Consider the following 18,199-nt stretch of genomic DNA (forward strand, 5'->3'; position numbering starts at 1 on the left):
TCCTCTCCTCAAGGTGTCAAGGAAGTCCGCCTCGTCCAAGTGCTCTTACGCCGGCGACCGGAACAGAGGGATGGCGGCGTCGCTGTCGATGATGATCGCATCGTTTCAGATGATTCTGATATGGTTGAGATATGCGAGAAGCTCTGGTTGGTTTTGATCTATGAATTCAAGCTTTTCCATTATGCAATTTGGTTTTGTTTTGATTCTGTACAATGAAAGCTGATTCTCACGTTTTGGTTTTGGTTTTGGTAAAGTTAAGCTCTGTGTTTTGAGCGTTGTTTTGGTTTGTTACAGTAGAGGAGTGGTTTGGATTGTAATCCAAGTCATGATTTTCTATTTTGATTGAGTCTGCTTCTTTTGGATCCATCCATATTTTTCATGGTTTCCCTATCATCTTGAAGACGATGTATGATTTATGTTACATGATATAGACATTTCAAATTTGACTGGTTGGGGATTACTTTAGCACCCATTCGCACTATATATATATATATATATATATATATATATACAGATCCTATCCAGAGCGGAGCTCCGTTTTGAAAATTAACGTGTGAAGTTCGAGTTTTCGGTCACTTTTCGGTCGCATATCCACATCTCGACCGTTCTGTTTTTAGATACTAGTGTATGGATCGTCTCTGCAAATTTTCAGCCAAAATGATGATCGTTAAGTCATTGATAAGTGCCTTAAAGCTAGTACGGTTTAGGTTGACAGATTCAGTCCGTCCATTGGTTTAAACGAGTTAGATGCCTTAATGATCATCAATTTGGCTGAAAATTTGCAGAGATGATCTATACACTAGTACCTAAAAACGGAACGGTCGAGATGTGGATATGCGACCGAAAAGTGACCGAAAACTCGAACTTCACACGTTAATTTCAAAGCGGAGCTCCGCTCTGGATTGGATCTGTATATATATATATATATATATATATATATATATATATATATATATATATATATATATGAAAGTTATATCGCATAGAATTGATACCTTATCAGCTTTTGATTTGTGTGTTTTACTCAAAGTATTGTTTTGAGTTGTGTAAGATTTTATATTTGCAGGAGTTGGTGCTGGAGATGAGGAGCAAAAATTAGGACTGAGTACGTGATTTTCATACGCCCACAGCCTCACATTAAACCAAAGATGTACTACCAAAACAATACTTTGAATAACAGATTTGCTCACCTAAGGGACAATTTTAAGGGACTGTGAGGACAAATGCATCTAAACCACATGTATTAAATATAAAAGCAGAAATTATAACAACTTAAAACTGTGCATTTATTTTCAGCCGTCAGATTCACTTGTCCCTCACAGTCCCTTAAAAACTGTCCCTTAGGTGAGCATGCCTTCTTTGAATAAAACAATACTTACAGACTTTACAGTTGTTCATAAAATCACCAATTGTTCATAAAATATATTAGCATTTTGTGCTTTTCATGGAGGTTAAAGAATTATAAAATTACCAATTGTTCATAAAACATATTAGCATTTTGTGCTTTAACCTTATCAAATTCAATTTGGTGTAGTCGGTGAATTCCTTATGAACTTGTTGGATCTGGATTTTCCGATTTTATATGATTTTCTGGATTTTCCTTATGAACCAAATTAAAGCCAAATTGCATTTGACAGATCAAACTCCTGCTCCTGCTACTGCAAATGAAGCTGCTACTGAACCGAGGACATGTTCAGCTGCTCCTGCTCCTGCTCTTGCTACTACTACTGCTACTGCTACTGCAAATGAAGCTGCTATTGAATCGAGGACACTTTCAGCTGCTCCTGCTACTACTACTGCTACTGAATCGAGGACACGTTCAGCTGCTCTTGCACTACTAGGATAAAGTTCATAGACATCAGTTCACAACTGATGTTAAAAAAAAAAAAATCCGATGTCTTAGTGGGTGATGTTAAAGATCACCAAAACTAAGACATCGGTTCACAACTGATGTCTAGTTTGCCACAAGACATCGGTTTAAGGTTCAGAACCGATGTCCATAGTTACTCTAGACATCGGTTTTTGTTTATATATCGATGTCCATATTAATTCTAGACATCGGTTTTATGTTTATATCGATGTCCATAGTTACTCTAGACATCGGTTTTTGTTTATATATCGATGTCCATATTAATTGTAGACATCGGTTTTGTGTTTTTATCGATGTCCATAATTGTTTTAGACATCGGTTTTCGTTTATATCTTGATGTCCATATTTATACCAGACATCGGTTTTTGTTTATATATCGATGTCCATAGTAATCTAGACATCGGTTTTTGTTTGACAACTGATGTATTTTCTCTTTTCTAACATCAGTTTTTGTTATCAAACTGATGTAATTTATATTTTTTGACATCAGTTCTTCATCAGTAACTGATGTTTTTTTCTTTTCTTGACATCAGTCTATGAATTCAAACTACTGTTATAACCCTTTCGTGCTGTATTTGGTACTAGAAAGTTGATCCACAAATAACATGAAATTCAAATATTGGGGAATTGCATTAATTTCTATACAAAATTACAGCTTCAAGCATCAATTCATCTGTACATGTATAATGGGATGATTTTATTCTGCAATAGATACATAGTTTGGCGGACAAACTACAAGGAAGATTCTGTTGATGAAGGAAGATAAAGTGCTTATCCTCTCTGCATAAGAAGAAAATTTATAAGACAGGTTAGATGTCGGTGATTCTATGTTAGTCTATCACTATTAATAGGGGAGTGAGACCTGTTTGGAAGTTGATCAAGCTGGGATTACAATCAAATATTGGCAGATCATTATTCCCATCCTCCACCTACGTACAACCAAACAACCAAAAAAAAGTAAACTCTATTAAAAGTACAACCAATCTATGACATGATGTCTATTAACATTATTCTAGTAGTGATGGGTCAGATATCATTTGGATAGCATACTGTAGGTAAACTCTAACATCAAATTACACTGCATCTCCATGTTCAGAATGAAATAAAATGCAAACTGTTATGAACAGGTGAAGTTTTAACAAAGCCATAAAATACTAAGCAAGAAAAGTAGTGAAAAGTATCAAACCTCACAAGCTGCCTGTCTTCAATTTTAGCAAGACAAGAAGACCTATGATCTGCCACACAATACTTGCAACCACGAGCTATCAGGCAAGGTAAACCTATGTAGTCTGCCAATTTATACAAGGAACATGGCAGCTCTCATCACTCAAACTCACATAATACACTGTTCTGCAAAAGGAACATGGCAGATCATGACCAAATTAGTTACACATAAGCATATATATGTATAAAGAATCAAAGTAAAATAACATATAAACTAAATTAATGTAATGAGAAGTTAAAACTTGCAAAATCAAAGAACATACACAAGAAGCATTATCAATTACTATTTCTAAGTCCTCATCCATTATTCCAACCAACAATAATTCCAGTAAACCAACATAATAGAGAAAACAAAACATACCAAGCATATCTGGAAGAGGAAAACAGTGGCATACATCACAATTCAACAAAACGTACCAAGCATATATGCTATTACATTTACAACTAATCAATGGCATGCAAAACTAACGTTAAAAACGTTATCTCACCAATATGCCTCTTTCATGCCCAGAAGAATAAAATTAAAAGATAAAATCTTAGCCATATAGCAAACCAAAATTGAAGACGAGAAAGTCAATCAAGCCACAAAAATTACAAGAAATTAATTCAAAAAGGTAATTGATAAACAAATTCAAACTCAAACAACAAACACCCTATTTCAAAATCGAAGAGAGAATAAACTTACAAACGGATCACATGGTTATTAGCATCACAGGTAACATGGAACCAGGTGCAGGGATTGACCAGAGTTGGGTCCCAACTCTGAAGAACATTGGTGGCATCATTGAACATTGGTGGCAACATTAGTAACCCCGCCTTCCTTACTCTTTGCAATCAAATAAGACCACATCTGATATAAATGTTAAAAGTGTCATCAGAAAAATTAGAAATGCATCCAAGAAACAATCCTGGTTACAGAGACCTCTAGCCTAGCAATATTTTCCTCTAGGAAGCTACATTTTCACAGAGAGAGAGAGAGAGAGAGAGCAACCTTATAATTGGTTCTGATAGCTGATTTTACACCCAATGCTTTTCCAGTAAGGGCTCAGGTTATATTATGGGCAATGGTGTGGCTGTCGCCAACGAGACTGGGCACCTTGACGCCTTCGCCATCACAAACTGCGCCTCCGCGATGCTCATTGTCCTGCTAATGCTTTTAATCGTAGCTCCAAACTGCTACTGCTAATGCTAATTGAAATTCATTTATTGAAGCACCTAGTTCTGCAAAGGCCAATGAAGAAACCCAAAATCCCCATGCCAACCAAGCAGGTAGAGAAGCTGCATTAGGAATGCTTATTAGATTAATTGAATGCCACATATTTTTAAACAGTTCTACTGAAGTCACAAATAGCCTCCCTTACATTTTGGAATTATAAAGCCACCAAATAGATACATTACTATTAAAGAGAATAGACCGACAGTTCCTGCAACAGAATGATTTTGGACCAAGGATGCAATCAAATGAAATAGTGATATTGCTACTTGATGCACGAGGAACAAAAGAATAAATTGCCTGAAGAACCTGATGCTAGACTCAAACTGTTCGCTACACCAGGTAATGCAGTAAATTAAAACATATAATTTTAATTTCACAATGAATATACACTTGAGATTGCCAAAGAATTTGCAGAGTAGGTACCCAGAAAGACCACACAAGCTTCATCCAAAAACATCTGCAATCAGTAAGCAGATGATTAGATAAGAGATTACTGTGCATGTCAAGATTCTTACAAACAAGATCGAACCTTTCTTTAGCTAACCTTCCACATGGGCCTCTCCATGTTCGAACTCTCCCACAACTAATTGCTTATCTTAAAAAAATGAAAGCCAAATTCAACTCTTTAAAACCGAAACCAAGATGACCCTCCACTATAGTATCTGGAATAATTTTTAAGATCAATGAATTAGCAGAATTTTTTACCTCAATTACAGCTAGAGCTCTAAAGAGGACCACAGTACGGGACTAGAGAAAAGCACAGACGAGAAACAGGAGGAGAGAGAAAATGGATCTGGAGGACTCTCTTTCTTCTGTCACCGATCTCCGACCATCGGGGTACACTCACTGGAGCCACCATCTTCTTTGCCTTCCTCCGACGAGTCAATGCTAGGCTGCACGTCCTCCGGCCCCACACAGCTCCGTCCAGTCCACCTCCGAGCTGACCACAAAGATATCTATTTATTTTCTAGGGTTTTGTGGTTTGGGTCGATTAGGACGGGGAGAGAGTGAGAGAGAGCGAGTCGTTTTCTAGAGTTTTCTGTTTTGTTTCGATCAGGAGAGAGAGAGAGAGAGAGAGAGAGAGAGAAGGAGAGGGATAGAGAAATTGAGCTTCGGGGAAAAGCAGAGCAAATGAGTGAGGTAGGGTGGGAAACGGATCAACTCTAATTTGGTTCCCGCTTGCACGAAAATTTTTAACTTAGGCTTTCCGCGTTTTTTAAAATTTTTGATCTAAATTTTAGACATCAGTTAACAGTAAAAACTGATGTCAATTATACAAATAGAAATCGGTTTTTCAAAAACCGATGTTAAAATAATTTGAGTTAATTACTGCTTACTCCCTATACTTATATGGTTTCGTCGTTTCAGTCCCTGACCTTCGAATTTCACCTAAAAACTCCTCGAACTCTCAATTTCCTCCCAATTGGTCCCTGCCGTCAAGCCCCGTCTAAATTGTCTGTTAAATTGCTGACGTGGCATCCATTTCATGCTGAAATGTCTATTTTACCCTCAATTATTATTATTATTTTTTTCTCTTTTCTCTCTCGTTTTTTTTTTTTTCCCCTTTTTCCTTTTGACCTTTTCTCCTTCCACGCTCTCTCTCCTCCTTTGTTTCTCCCCGTCTTCTTCTTCCTTATCACCGACAATTCTGAATCAGCGAAAATCCAAACCAAATCCCTGACCAAACCATCCTCAGATTCTTTCCTTCCCCAAAACCAAACCAAATCCCTATCAATACCAACCGCAACCTAAACCAAACTGATCAAATCCAACAAAATCCAAATCTTTACCACTGCTCTTCTCTTACCTTCACGAATCGGTCCAGCCCGATCCCGATTTCCCATATGTCTTTGCAGGGGAGGTGGCCGGAGCGGTCCGAGTCGCGGCGGAGGACGAGGAGGTGGTGGTGGAAAGACGGTGGCTTTTGCAGATTGTGATCGGTTCAGAGCCCTGAGCGACAAAACAGACACATCCAGACTTGAATCGAACCTCACATGATCTGCCTTCATGCATGTTGAGAGCCCCGTGCCCTAACGCCGCCGCTACCACCACCATCTCCGCCAATCCTCAGCCTCCAAAGCCCTAAACGACGACACCCGGCTCGATCGGTTGAAGCTCGCGTTGAAGACCGGTATGTTCGAGGTCAACTCCGACTGGACTTGGGTGCTATTTTCATCAACCACAATCGGTTCAGGTTCGATCTGCCGGAAAATTTTGGGAACTCGCCGGTATCCGTCTCTGTCGAATTTGAGGCAGCGAGCAACTTGGATTGCGTGAATAGGGATGCAAATTTGAGAGAGAAAGGTAGAGACTTTTCCAGAGAAGAAGAAGAAGATATAAAGATCGGGGGGGGGGGGGGGGGGGGAGGAGAGAGAGAGAGAGACAGCTAATGGCGGTAATCTTCTTCTCCGATCTCGTCCCAAAGATGTTCTTGTTCGACCTTCGAACCCATCTCCACTTGTGGCACTGCATGGCGGTCAATGGGAATTGGGCGGCGAGGGTGGTGGCGACGTCATCCCAGTAGGTGGCTTTGAGATTGGTGTGGTCGAGAGAGGACCACTTGTCCTTGAAGATGGAGATGAGGGCTTCGGCCTCGTTGTCGGTCCAGCATGGCGGCGGGGGGTTGAGGAGGACATTGGGGTGTGGGATAAGGAGAGAAGGGAGGGCATGAGGGTTGTGATGGTGGTGGTGGGTGGCGTTCGCGTCGTCGAAGATTTGGAGATGGAGAGAGAACTGAGTTTGTTTTTGGACGAGGAAGACAGAGATAACCAGAGGAGGAGAGAGAGCTGGAAGAAGACAAGGTCAAAAAAAAAAAAAAAAAACAAAAAAAAAAAAAAAGAGGTAGTGAGGGTATAATAGATATTTCGGTGTGTACAGAATGCCACGTCAGCAATTTAACGAAGAATTTGACAGAAAACTGACGGCAGGGACGAATTAGGAGGAAATTGAGAGTTCAGGGACTTTTTAGGTGAAATTCGAAGGTCAGGGACTGAAACGACGAAACCATATAAGTATAGGGAGTAAGCAGTAATTAACTCAAATAATTTTTAACATCGCGTGAAATCTTAACCGATTTAAATGACGTGATGTCTATTAGCATATTTCTAGTAGTGTTGCTACTACTACTGCTACTGTAAATGAAGCTGCTACTGAACCGAGGACACGTTTAGCAATAAAGAAGAAAAAGAAGTTTGACGAAGAGCTCTGAGATTCTCTCTCTTAGAAACATGTAAAACTGTAAAAGGAAGAGAATTTTTTTTTTCTTTTCAGAAGTAACATAAAGGATTATTCTAAAAAAAAAAAAAAAAAAACATAAAGGGACTATTCTCATGAAAAAAAGAGTAACATAAATGGATTTAGTAAATTAACTCATGATATGTGGCAAGTGGAGAGCAGATTGTTCCTACTTTCTCATTCAAAGCTGTATAGAAAGAGCAGAGCCCTAGGGTTTCTGAGCAGAGGGTGGCGGCGGCGTGGTAGTCTTCACCGGCGAGCCCGCGTTGTTGGTCGTGCGTGGCAGATCTCAGGGTCTGTTTTGGTGGTGGTCGAGGTTTTCGAAAGGATCCGCTTGTTCTAGGATTTTGGTGGAGGGGTCTTGGTGCTGTGAATCGAGGCAGATCAGTCGTAGGTTCGTCGGACTGGTATCGTCATGCCTGGGGTTTGGGTGAAGGGCAAACACGGCGGCGTTGGACGATTGCTGGCGAGTTAGCAGATCAGATTCTCATCTAGTCTGGGTGCAGTCGAGGTCGAGGCGATCGACAATCGGAGTTGGAGGTCTATCGATCGGTAGGCACTGGTGTAGTAGTGCAGTGATGCTTCTTAGGATGGCTGTCTGGGGTGGACGACCCCCAGACAGGGCGGAGACGGTAGCGGCGACAGGCTGGCGGCGACATGATGCTCAGGCCAGCATCTTTGCTTGGGTTTGGGCCTCTGGGCCTGGATCAAATGGGCCTAATCTCTCTTGGGCCTGTTTCAGTAGGTTTGAGAAGTGGGCTTGGGTCATTGGGCCGCTCCAACTTGGGCTGGTTGAGTCTGCTACAGTTGCTTTGGACAAGAAGAGCAAGACCAACCTGTTGCCGAGGTTGTTGGCTCCTGAAGAGGCTAAGGATGGTGCTGGCTCCAACCCTAAGGGGGAGGAGCTAGTATTTTCCTAAATCTCTGCTATTAGACATCTGGTTACAAGCCTTGTAGAGTTAGAGTAATCTCTATGTGTTGTTCTAAGATGTTTCTAGTTGTTATTTGTACCACAATGGCGTGCTGGCAAATTAGACTAGATGAATGCTTTTGCCTTAGAATAGCGAGGTTGTTCTTGCTCGTTGTAGGCTTGCTTTCCGGCGAGCGTCCCTTTAGACTCTAATGAGTTTAGTATTGGCTTAGATAGATTCTCCGGATTTCACCGGATTCTTATGTAAGTGCATGTTAGACTCTGGCCTGTATTCATGGCTTTGATATCTAATAAAATCAAATCCTTTCAAAAAAAAAAAAGTGGAGAGCAGATTGTCCTTATTTGTAAAATTTAGTGTGTTTAATTAAATCTTTAAAGAAGTAGTTAAGGGTAAAAGAGTAAATTAACTCATGACATGTAGCAAGTGGAGAGCAGATTGTCTTTATTTGTAAGATTTAGTCATTATATGTTTAATTCAATCTTTAAAAGATGTATCTGTTAAGTCATCTTTTGTCAATAACTTAAGTGTAATTTGTTAAAAATTTCATTGGCAAAGATGAGTCGAGGATAGGTTTTTCGACAGAAGTGTATATTCAATTTTTTTTTTAAATAATTTCTGCATGTAGAATCGTGAATGTAGGCATGTTTTTATAAGAAAAAAATTTACACATGAAATATTCGTCTATAAACATTAGATATTTATTTTGGAAACAACTTTTGCCACCAAACTTTTGTCCATTAAAATAAATATTAAATTTAGTAAAAACAAGTTTTACCTCTAACCATTCGTCAGGGTAGGTATGCACTTATTTGCTAGGTACAATGCCTCTGGTATCTATCCCGCAGCAGCGCGCGGGCATTCTACCTAGTATATGTCAATTCTATAGCTAGCTTTACTTGCCGACCTCTCCCATTCCTCTTCTCTCTCTATGTATAATGCTGTAGCCTGCATATTCTTTTCTTTTCTTTTCAGGCTATTCCTTATACCTCAGATTAACGTTAACAGAGATTGAAGAAGATCATTGTTATGTGTCACCCGGCAGGTGTGTCTTCGGTTGGCCATAGAGACATGGCGGTGCAAAATCGCCGGTGCATGGCTGCTTCTTCTTCTGCAGGCGTGGGATGATGGTGCAAGGAACTTGCAGGAACATGCAGCCAATTGAGCCAAAGGAGTTAGAGAGGCTGCTGCTTCTGGTGAAGGTGGAAGCGGTACGTGGTGGCAGAGCAAGGCGGTGCGTGTGCTCGCCGACCAGGCATCCAGGGTTTTATAAAAGAGATCTTACTATACTAGAAAAAGTGATGTGATTCTATCTCTTTGCATGTAGATAACAGCGATAAAGGTGTGTTCTTGAAATAGCTAACATGCGCGTTAAGAGGGGAGAGCAAGGGTTTAATGGTTTTTCTTCCATTGTTGATATACATTTGTTTTTTTATTGTTATACGCATTGATACAATATTAATGGTTCAAAACGGTGCTTTTGGTCTCTCAATCATTTTGGAAATATGATTACTTGTGCTTCAATGATGGTTCTATATCACTTTCGTTTCTTGTAGTTTTTTAGTAGCTAAACAGCTTATAGTGGATTAACTCTGTAGTAAATCTTTTTTTTTTGCAAATTCCCCTGTAGTATCCAGTGATTTTCTTGTTAGATCTGACCCATCCCAACTTGGTCTGTTTCGGGATTAGGAGGTTTGTTCTTAAATATAATTTTATATGATGGTTTTCTGTCAATTTATATATAGGATTAAATATTGTTTACTCCCTATACTTATAGGGTTTCATCGTTTCAGTCCCTGACCTTCGAATTTCACCTAAAAAGTCCCTGAACTCTCAATTTCCTCCCAATTGGTCCCTGCCGTCAAAATTTTCTGTTAAAGTTGCCGAAAATGTCTATTATGCCCTCACTTACTTTTTTTTTTTAATTTATTTTTTCTCTCTCTTTTATTTCTTTTTTTCATTTCACCTCTTGAAGGTCTGTGGATTGGAACCATCTTGATGAGGAGATGAACAGAAAGAAGCGAGAGAGCCGAAAGAAGAAGAAGAGGTAAAAAGAAAAAAAAATAAAAAAAGAGAGGAAGAGAAATATATATATATTTTTAAGTAAATGAGGGTATAATAGACGTTTTAGGGAAAGATAACGGAGTTTTTGACTGATGCTTGACGGTAGGGACCAATTGGGAGGAAATTGGGAGTTCAGGGACTTTTTAGGTGAAATTCGAAAGTCAGGGACTGAAACGATGAAACCCTATAAGTATAGGGAGTAAGCAGTATTTATATGTATATATGTTATACATAATAAAAAATATAAAAAAAGAGTCAATGCAAGAGAGTTCTCACGCATCAAATTTCGGATTGTGTAAGAATTTAATTAGGGTCTTTCTAAATGTACCCAGCAAATTTCTATGTGGATCAATTTTTGCATGAAAAGACAATTATATCCTCGTATGAAATGACAGTAATGGTCACGGTCGGTAAATAAAGATAATAACAAAATAAACCATAAAGTCTGAAACTCTTTTTTGTATTTGTACCCAGCAATTCACTGTGTTCACGTTGTTATGTTGTTTCTTTAAGCAAAACCTTAAACCGAAATTTCACTGTCCTTTATAATTGCTTCAAGGGTTTAATACACATGAAATCGACAAAGTTGTGACTACAATTATGATTTTGGAGGCATCAAATAAGGTTTGTTCATTTTGTTTATCATAGAACCGGAATTAAAAAAAATTTGTTGCAGTTTATCGCACTTCGATCGGTCAATAAACACTGAAAATAATTAGAATATTCGGTAGTTTACCACCGAATGAAATAGGTACGTTCGGCAATCAACCACCGAAAATTGCTATACTATTCGGACGACAACCACCGAATTTTACTGCTCTGTTCGGGCCGTAAACACTGAATATTGGTAGAATTTCGGCAGACTACCCCCAAATGTTACTACTTGTCAAATTATTTTACTATCTTCAGTTCCTTTTATCTGAAACTCACATCGAGTCGGTCCTCTGTAATGAAGCTCCGGACTAGTTCCTCAGTTGGGGAACGAACTTGGCATAACACTCATTGATGGGGAACGCATCATAAGTAGCTCAACCAAGGGAGATAATTGGGGTTTTGGTGGGTGTGGATTTTGTTGGATGTGAGTTTTGGGCATGAGATTTGCTGGGTGTGAGTTTTGCTGGGTTTAATTAATAATAAGGGTAGTATTGGAAAAATTGCAGGGTGTAATTAGAAATTCTATCATTTTGTTGGGTGTAAAAAACTTGCTAGGTCTACATAGAAATTTGCTAGGTACATTTAAAAAGACCCTTTAATTACGATGATCTGTGCTTGACATGTAATGCGACATCAAAATTAGGCCACAATCAAAACTCCCGATTGAACAGGGGAAAATGAATTAATTTTGCAATAACTCCATCCAATAAACCAAAGGGGCCCATTATAGCTTAGCCAATTTAAACTGTAGAAAATTTCCAACTATTCTGCTTGCCACAACTCAAATTATATCGTAGCTGATCGATTTAGACAGCTACAGACTTTTCTACCCAAAAATTTTCCAGAATATTAACACTCTTTAGTCATCAAACATTATTTGAAATTTCAAACTCTTTGCTTGCTGGATTGGAATGAATCGGCTTGGACACTCATCAGGTGTATTTTTTTTTTTTTCGGACTTTTGATTAACAGAGGAACAGTGGAGAGTAGAACGGTTAATTTTCTGAATTGAAAGTATTTTTCCTTGTGCTATTGATGATGTTAGAGCATATATAAGCTAAAACTTATGCCTTGCTTAGCTTTATTTTTTTCCACTGATTGAATAGTTGCTTAGCTGTTTGAAGTGTATGAAATTTATATTTGGTAGGGAGTAGACAAAAATAAATCATGCATTGACACAAATGTCATTGTGTGCAGGGACGTTTTAAATGAGTTGACCAATAGATGGGTCAATGATCAACCATGTTGCACATTGAATTCGGAGAATGTGAAATTGCGAGATAACATGGCCTTCCTGCCTGTGGAAGGTCAAAAGGGTTCAAAGCAGTACCCTAAAATCTTCTTGCAGTATCTTACTGCTGTTCACGGAGCTGCGGGAAATTTTAAGGCCAGGGATGATCTGTATGCTAAGCTGAAGAAACCGAATCTCACATTGTAAGTTCTTCTGTGATACCATCTCTCTCTCTCCCTCTCTCTCTCTCTCTCTCTATACACACACACACACACACACACACACACACACACACACACACACACACACAGTCCGTCTCAGGAACAGACATCCGTTCCTCAGCTTAGGAACGGATTTCCAGTTTTTTCCCACTTTTCGATCACGTTCAGTTTTTAGGTCCTAATGTATAGATCATCTCTGCAAAACTTCATGCAAATTGATGATCGTTAAGGCATTCAAAACTGCAATTTACAACAATGTACACGAACGGTTCCGGTTCGACGGATTCGGTTTGTCAGAGTAAATTGCAATTTTGGATGCCTTAACGATCATCAATTTGGCTGAAAATTTGCATAAGTGATCTATACATTATGACCTAAAAACTGAACGGTTAAGATATCAATGTGTGATCGAAAAGTAGAAAAAAAATGGAAATCCGTTCCTAAGCTTAGGAACGGACGTCCGTTCCTGAGAAAGTTTCTATATATATATATATATATATATATATATATACAGATCCTATCCAGAGCGAGGTTAGGGTTTAGGGTCACTTTTCGGTCGCATATCCACATCGCAACCGTTCAGTTTTTAGGTACTAATGTATAGATCATCTCTGCAAAATTTCAGCCAAATTGATGGTCTTTAAGGTCTCTAACTCGCTTAAACCAATGGACGAACTGAATCTGTCTAACCTGAACCGTACTAGCTTTAAGGTAGTTATCAATGCCTTAACGACCATCAATTTGGCTGAAATTTTGCAGAGATGATCTATACATTAGTTCCTAGAAACTGAACGGTTGAGATGTGGATATGCGACCGAAAATTGACCTTAAATCCTAACCTTTCAGAGCGAGGCCTCGCTCTGGATAGGATATCTGATGTAAACATCATTTTTTACTTTTGTGGTTTTGAACAGGGAAGAGTTCAAAAACCTTTATTTCCATTCTTTCCTGCAAAGGGAGGAGGAACTGGCAGATTTCCCTGCACGAATCGTTGACAATATCAGACCTCTAAAGGTTTATTACGAAGTAAAAGTATGCAGGTGGGATACAGCATATTCGTCTTGGGAAGGGAAAAGCTATCAAAAGCAAATTGACCTCATAGGCGCTAGCATGGTGGACTTGCTAGTGTTGAGGGTCTATATGCATGGCAGTTACTCCAACAACGCTGTTAGTTAGGCTGTTCTGGTCCGGAATGTGATCACTCATCTGAATCAGTGGAAACTGAAGAGGGACAGGGACCATTTTGACAAGACTGAGCTCTTAGAGATTGTTTATGAATGCTTCCCAGACATCTGCTTCAAGTAGTTTGACTTCTGTCAGTTTTGTGGAGTCGATATTGACTTCACAAAACTCCTCAAAATTTTCAAGTATGCTATCATTCCTCAATTACCCTGTTTCTTTATTTTGCTGTGATATCAGCTGGAAGACACTTTGCTTTTGCGTGCAGAGCTTGAGGGTTGCGGTTAATTTATTGGTGATATAACAAAAGTTTGTGATTCACTACCCTAATTATTTTCCAAGACGGCCCAATTTATCAAAGGTTACTAAAATTAATCTACTCCCGGTTCTCTTCCCCTTTGCTGAGTTTTCATTTCTAGCTGCTCTGTCGATACTGCTGAAGTCTTGTGTCTTATGGTAAGGTAGCTCATACTTATGATCAGTTTTTTCCCTTCTGTTTTTGCTGCAATATCATACCACATTAATGTAGGCTTAACATGCTAGGTTTTCCTCATATTACCTGTTATTGCCCTTTGAGAAAGCATTGACTTTCATTGGAACATATTGTGAGAGAAGTATCGACAAGCCAAAAGGGACTATCTTGATTCTTGATAATCATGAAGTTTTATAATACATATACTAGGTGTGCGCTTGTGTCTAGGACCAAGGTTTTAAATATCCGTATCTTCATATGTATCGGTACTTTGAAAAAGGGAGATATCGGAAATATCATGGATATATCGTGGATACAGGGTAACAAAATGTCGTTTTTGAAAAAAGTCAATTTATTAGAAATTTAGAACTACATATAAATACATATGAATGTCAACTTCATCTACATCCAAAAAGAGACTCTAGGTGGTTGAAAAGTCGCTCGCTGGTCTACGAAAATGCAATAATCAGACCAAGACATATGACCCATATAATGCGAATTGTAGTGATGAACATGATAGTTATAGATCTCTTTAGAGCTGCCGACTGTTTCCCCTATAAGGGGAAAATAAGGATGAAACCAACTGGATGACTGATCATATACTTTCCCATATTGATTATATCCATAAGCATCCTAACCAAATTGATTGTTGCCTTCATGAGATTCAATTGAGATCCCACTGCGCTTTGTGCCTAAACTGATAGAGTCAAAACTTAAGGCAATTGAAGAAATATCAGATGGGGTACTTTGATCATCAGTTGCACCTCTAGTCCTCCTCCCATATCGGGTATTCTCTTGAGCACCATACCAGCTGTTCTCACTCCGTGGTCTTCATCTTGGGTGGTATGATCAAAATTACCTTCACAGGTAAATTGGAATCCTCCATCCACAGAAGATTGTCCATATTCATATCTTTCACCTCCACCACCTGTTCCGCTTCCACCCTCTCCACCATCATCAGAACTATCTGGAGTTGCTGTACCACCCCACGCATCATCACTATCTGAATTATCTTCTGGGGTTTTAACAACTTCTTCAGATAAGACTCTCTCTACGTTGATTCCAGCATTAGTTGCAGTTTCTACAACTTGTGGAAGAGGTCTTCCAGCTTCATCATCGAGGTGTGCAGGCATAATCCACTCACGAAGTGGATCAATGCCATTATCAAGCGGCTCACTTGCAACATGAAGTAGATCTATATAGTTGTTTTCATTGACCACATTATTCTTTGCCTGTTTATCTCGCAGCCGCAGCTTCATGTTGTAGTAGCAGTATACAAGCTTTTCCAACTTCTGATATGCCAAACGGTTCCTTTGCTTGGTATGAATAATAGCAAATGTACTCCAATTTCTCTCACATGCAGAAGAAGAAGCCGTTTGTGCCAAAATACGTATTGCAATTTTCTGCATGTTTGGTGCAGAATACCCACATTGTGCCCACCAATCAGCTATAAAGCTACTACAATGAGTTACTGCTATAGTAGATCAACATTTTCTATTAAAGAAATTGTGTGTGTGTGTGTTTTAATGTATACATATACCACAAACCTGTTTTTCTGGTTTCTCTTGTTTTTCTTGCTATGGTTGAGCCAAATGATTCCTTTGCATCTCTAAAGCATACAATCTGCATTAACCATTTGAAAATTGGTCATGTATAATCCCAAACTTTTTTAAGGTTGTCATCAATAAGAAGTTACCTCATCCACAAACGTATTCACAATTTCTCCATTTATGTTAAATTGTTCGACAACCGTTGCCAGAGAGTTTGTGAAACATGTGCTATAACCAACATCAGGTCGATAATGAAAATTTGGGTTTAAGAAATGTGCTACAAACAAGAAACCAAAAAGTTATATAGTATAGATCTTCATCTAACTAAGTAATTATCAAGATACAAATGTATTTCGAGATAGAGAAATAATATCTGTTGCATGCAATGGTTGACTTAATGTGTTATCCCATCGATTATTAATGATTTTAAGCACCCATTTCTTTCCTCTCATCTGTGATATTTGTTGTTTCACTCTTTCAAACATATCATATAATATGGGCATGGTTGGCTGAATTTCTGTGTCAACAATTCGAAGAATCTCATACAATGGCTTATAAATTTTATGCACTGCTTCCATGCCATCCCAAAATGTTCCATCGAGGACTCTTTTTTCTATCCTTTTGCCATCTCTGGTCCTGCTCGCTACATTCTCATTCCATGCACTACTTGTAAACAATTTTCACAAATCAGATTTCTTCTTCAAGATACTGTCGATGGCAATGTGATTTGTCACAAATCGAGTTTTACCCGGTCAAATCAAATCTCCCTTCGTGATGCTCCTCATTTTAGCCAGTACCCAACCATGATTGTAGATGTAGTTAGTTACACTTTGAGCCCATTTGACGACAGTGGAAACAGTCTCTTGCTTCCTAATATCTTCAAATATCAAATCGATGCAGTGGGCAGCACACGGGATCCAGAACAGCGGATATTTTTTCTGTAGTTCCCTTCCGGCCTTTTTAAATGCTGATGCATTGTCAGTGACAATCTGGACAACATTTTCTGGTCCAACATCATGGATAATCTCATCTAACAATAATTCTATGTACTGAGCATTTTTTTTCATATGTGAAGCATCTACAGACTTCAAAAACACAGTTGAACCTTTTGAATACACCATGAAATTCAGAATAGCCATTTTGGTTGGGCCAGTCCATCCATCACACATGATAGTGCATCCATATATTTTCTAGGTTTCTCTGTGAGTATCCACAATCCTTTTCATTTCTGTGTACTCATTCTCTAAGTAACGAGTCTGAATTTCATAGGAGCTAGGAAGCTTTACACCAGGACCTAAACAAGAAAATGATTTATTTTATAGGAATGTTCATTATATAAATTCTACTTAACATAATTGTCCATGAAGAAATATGTTAATACAATATAATTTACCTAGATTTCCAGCTGTAGTCAACATGTTTTGAAAATGTGGAGAATCAACTTTGTTAAAAGGGACAACATCATATATGTGGTATTTGGACACCATTGTTGCCAATAGTTCTCTACCACCTTTTAGTAATGATTTAATTGTGCTTTGTTTTGATCGACTATCTTTTGATGGCATTGCTACTAAAGGCTCAGGAAATGAGTACCAATAGGTTTTTGATCAATCAACTTGTTGCGGTTGTTGACTGCTACTACCGCCTCTCGATTGTTTTGGAAATTGAAATCATGCACTTCTACTAAACTGAGAGTTCTTATCACGATCTACGGTTGATCGTCTTACTGCAGCACGATAATCTTGTCGTTCTGCATGGTGCATGTCTAGTAGATACTGAAATCCATCATCATCATCATTGTCGTCGTCGTCATTGTATAGACTTGTTTGATTGCCAAGATAATCATTGCGGAGTTCTTCTCTAATATCATCTTGAACAGCTGCCTTTTCTTGCTTAATAGATTATTTTCTCTTTATCCATGCTATCACCTCTGTTTTAATCTCCGGTGGCACCTTATCACATTTCTTTACACTCTTGTGAGGATCATAACCCGATAAATGACTCTTCAATCTTGTAATTCCTCCACTTTTAAAAGTGGCAAAACAAAATATACATGTTGAAAAACTAAGTCTATGTTCTCATGCATCATCATGTAACATTCTCTTGAGTCTCTTCAGGCTCTAAAGTTTGTTCCAGTGAGCATCAAAACATTGTTGAGGTTCATGTAAATACTCCCTAATGAGCAAAAGTAAAAGAAAATTTCTGTAAGTTCCAGTTTCAAAAACCTTAAAAAACATGAAGTTTCAACATAGTGACATTTCTGTAGATATATGTGTTAGCTTTCAAAACAGTTCATAAATCACCAAAACGAATATCACAAAAAATAGCAATAAGCATATTAAGATACTATGCCAA

At 38.6% G+C, this 18,199-nt stretch overlaps 1 long non-coding RNA gene across 4 annotated transcripts; it reads right to left on the reverse strand.

The window, feature by feature from the left end:
* Positions 1–2,476: 2,476 nt before the first annotated feature.
* On the reverse strand, positions 2,477–5,617 carry LOC133724873 (uncharacterized). 4 transcript variants are annotated; one of them, XR_009854087.1, is made up of 7 exons: positions 5,016–5,617; positions 4,840–4,905; positions 4,086–4,767; positions 3,780–3,944; positions 3,057–3,220; positions 2,733–2,799; positions 2,477–2,650 (listed from the first exon to the last, which is right to left on the reverse strand). It is a non-coding gene; the product is annotated as an uncharacterized LOC133724873 (long non-coding RNA). The 4 variants fall into 4 exon arrangements; XR_009854086.1 differs by having other exon boundaries at positions 2,477–2,799; positions 4,855–4,905; XR_009854085.1 differs by having other exon boundaries at positions 2,477–2,799.
* Positions 5,618–18,199: the final 12,582 nt, after the last annotated feature.

This window comes from Rosa rugosa, chromosome 1 (assembly GCF_958449725.1).
Source record: "Rosa rugosa chromosome 1, drRosRugo1.1, whole genome shotgun sequence".
Lineage (NCBI taxonomy): Eukaryota > Viridiplantae > Streptophyta > Magnoliopsida > Rosales > Rosaceae > Rosa > Rosa rugosa.